A 3902-nucleotide genomic window follows, 5' to 3' on the forward strand; every position below is an offset into this window, starting at 1 on the left:
GGTTTAGTGTGGACCTTGGTGTGAAGGCCCTAGGTTCAATCCCTAGTTCAATCCCTGGTACACATACCATACACACACACTCACACACACGTACTTGCCCAACTTAAAGCATATTTAAAAGTAATTTGAAAACTCTGGAATCAGTTTTAGCACATTGGTTTTTTTGTGGCAAAATGTTTTATTTTCAGTGTTAAAAAATAGGTCAGTGTGAGGGCTGGGGATATAGCTCAGGGGCACAAGCACCTGCCTGGCAAGTGCAAGGTCCTGAGTTTGATTCCCAGCACAAAAAAAAAATAGGTCAGTGTGGTGAGTGTCTAAATCTAAACTGGTCTAAAAGGGCCTGCCTCTCTTGTTAAGTTTATAAACTTTGTTTCCATTCATTACTAGATTTTCTATCTGCTGATCTCAAGTAATTAAACTTATGTCCACAATTTAGGGGGAAAAAAAGAAAATATGATAGACATGAGCACAACAATCAATCAATGAAAATAGACTCAAAGGTTGGGAGCACAGCTTAGTGGTATAGTCCTTGTGGAGCTGTGTGAGGCCACGGGTTTATCCCTAGCACTACCAAAACAAAACATAAATTCAGAAGTAACACAAATGATAGCTTAAAGATATTAGATTTTGACCATTCATATGGTCAAAAAGGTAGAGTGAAAAGCATAGGAATAGTATGGAAAACATGAATGATGTAAAAAGATTGAAACAGAACTTTTAGAGGTTAAACACTCTTAAGAGTCCAGTATAGGACTAAGAGAAGATTAGATAATGGGCTGTTTTCGTTTGTGTCTGGATGTCCCCCCAAAGCCTCATGCAGGCATGGGTGAAGGCTTCTAGAGTTTATGATTGATCCATGGTCCAATGCTGGGATTATGAGTGTGAGTGCTGCACCCGCCCTGGGGTGGGTAGCTTGCATACAATATCAGGGAGAGAAAGAGGCTTGCTCTTCCTGCTGCCACACCTCCCTTTTGCTTTTGTAGCTGTTGCTGTGTTCTACCACCATGAACTGTTGTCCTCTGCCATGTGCCACCCTGCCTTGGAGACAGCCGAGTATGGACTGCAACCTCTACAAACTGTGAGCTAAATAAACCTTTCCTTCTTTAATTTTGGATGTTGGGTATTTTGTCCCAGCAATGAGAGAAAAGTAACCAAGACATAGACAAAAAGAGAAATTAAAGATACAGCATTAGAAGTTATCAAAAATGAGACATTGAGAAAAAAAGACTGAAAAGAAAATGAACAGAGGAGCAGCAAACCATGGGCAACTCAAATAGCCTAATATATGTATAGTTACAGTCCCTTAGGAGCCAGGTGTGGTGAGGTATATATGTAGTCCCAACTCCTCAGAGGCTGTGGTAGGAGGGTCACTTGAGCCCAGGAGTTTGGTGTCAGATTGGGCAATATAGCTAGAAAAACAAAAACAAAGAAAGGTATCCTTTAGAAGACATGACAAAGGAGAGAAATAACAATAGCTTAAAATATTCCAAATTTGATGGAAACTGTATGTCTACAATCCAAGAAACACTGTGAATCCCCACATAGAAGAAACATGAAGGAGCCAGATGTAGTGGCACACACCTGCAATTCCAGCACTCTTGGAGGGTGAGAAAGATCACAAGTTCAAGCTCAGCCTGGGCATCTTAGTAAACAAGAAGAACAGGATAAGCCCAAATTTCAAACGGGGAGGAAATCATACAGATCAAAACAGAAATTAATGCAATTGAGACTAAGAAAATAATACAATGAATCAATGAAGAGTTGGTTCTTTGAAAGACTGAATAAAATTGAAAGAAGAAGAAGAGATAAAAATCATAAGCATATATGTATCAAATACTGGTACACTCAACTATAGAAAACAAATATTAATGGACATGAAAAATCAAATAAGCACTGACACTTCAACAGCCCACTGTCACAAATAGACAACTAGACAAAAAATTAACAGAAATATTAGAACTAAACCAAACCTGTGAACAAATGAACTTAGAACATCAGAATACACATTCTTCTCAGATGTACTTGGGACCATCTCCAAAATAGACCATAGACTAGCCATAAAACATGCCTTAGTAAATGAAAAGGAATTGAAATTCTCACATGCATATTATTAGACTGTAATGCAATGAAATTGGGAATCAATGGCAAAAGAAACCACAAAACCTAAATAAACACATAGCAATTAAATTACACCCTTTTGAACAACCAATGTGTCACAGATAAAATTAAAGAAAGTAGAGAGTTTCTACACTTAAATGGTAATACTAATACAACATACCAGTACTTATGGAATGCAATGAAAGCAGTCCTATGAGAGAAATGTATAGTGGTGAATTCTCACATCAGGAAAACATAGCGAGCCTATAAACAACCTAATGTTGAACCTCAAACTTATAGAAAAAGAACAAGGTCATCCCAAAGCTCATATGAGGGATGAAATTATACAGGTCAAAGCAGAAATTAATGCAATTGAGACTAAGAAAATAATACAATGAATCAATGAAGAGTTGGTTCTTTGAAAGATTATATAAAATTAACAAACCCCTAGCCAACCTTATCAAGAAAAGGAAAGACTCAAATCCATGCAATTAAGAATTACAAGGATGAAACCACAACACATCCTAGAGAAATCAAGAAAATCATCAATACCTACTTCAGGAACCTATACTCAAATAAGATGGAAAACACGAAAGAAAGGGTCACATTCCCATATATATATGAATTACCAAAGTGGAATCAAGAAGATATAAAAATTCTAAATAATTCAGTTATCAGTCAATGAAATTGAAGATATAATTTGATGTCTACAGCCATACCACCCTGAATGTGCATGATCTTGTCTGAAAATATAATCTGAAAAACTAAAAACAAGGAAAAGATCAGGTGTGCCCAGATTCATTGCTAAATTCTATAAGAAGTTTAGAGAAGATTGAATACCACTACTCCTCAGAGTAATGAAATTCAAGGAAAAGCTATACTCCCCAAATAATTTCTGGAAGCAAGTATTACCCTAATACTCAATGAAATTATACCCTCAAATTTAAAGACCCAATGCAAAATTGGGCACCAACATTAACAGACACTTCTCAGATTACGAAGTAGAAATGATGAATAAATGTATGAAAAAATGTTCAACACCATTGGTCACTCAACAGATGCAAATTAAAACAATGCTGAGAGTCCATCTCAGAATGAATGGCTATTATGAAGAAATCACCAAAAATAAATGCTGGTGGGGTTGTGGGAGAAAAAGGAACCCTTCTTCTCTGGTAGTGAGAGTGTAGACTGGTACAACCACTATGGAAATCAGTGTGGAGTTTCCTCAGAAAACTAGGACTAGAGATTCCAGAGATCTTGGTATAAAATAAAATAAATAAAACAAAATAACAGGCTGAAGATGTAGCTCCATATTGAGGCTCTGGGTTCAGTTCCCATTACTGTAAAAACAAAAAGATAAAAGGCAGGAAAAAAGAAAGAAAAAGAAAAACATGAAGAGAACTATCCCAAGGCACATTTAATCAGAGTCCTAAAAATGAGGGACAACCTTAAAAGCAGTTGGGGATAAAAGCATTTGTCTTAGTTACGTTTCTCTCATTGCTGACACAAAATACCTGACACCCAGAATTAAAGGAAGAAAAGGTTTATTTAGCTTACAGTTTGTGGAGGTTACAGTCCATACTCGATGGCTTCAAGGCAGGGTGGCACATGGCAGAGGACAACAGTTCATAGTGGTAGAACACAGCAACAGCTACAAAAGCAAAAGGGAGGTGTGGCAGCAGGAAGAGCAAGCCTCTTTCTCTCCCTGATATTGTATGCAAGCTACCCACCCCAGGGCGGGTGTAGCACTCACACCCATAATCCCAGCATTGGACCATGGATCAATCATAAACTCTAGAAGCCTG

General features: G+C 37.5%; 1 protein-coding gene across 1 annotated transcript in view; it reads left to right on the forward strand.

Moving 5' to 3' along the window:
* Npm1 (nucleophosmin (nucleolar phosphoprotein B23, numatrin)) overlaps positions 1-3902 on the forward strand; it is a gene marked incomplete in the record, with an annotated part of 67714 nt that overhangs the window by 48539 nt on the left and 15273 nt on the right.

Source organism: Chinchilla lanigera, unplaced genomic scaffold, assembly GCF_000276665.1.
Source record: "Chinchilla lanigera isolate Chin_1 unplaced genomic scaffold, ChiLan1.0 scaffold00007, whole genome shotgun sequence".
Taxonomy (NCBI): domain Eukaryota; kingdom Metazoa; phylum Chordata; class Mammalia; order Rodentia; family Chinchillidae; genus Chinchilla; species Chinchilla lanigera.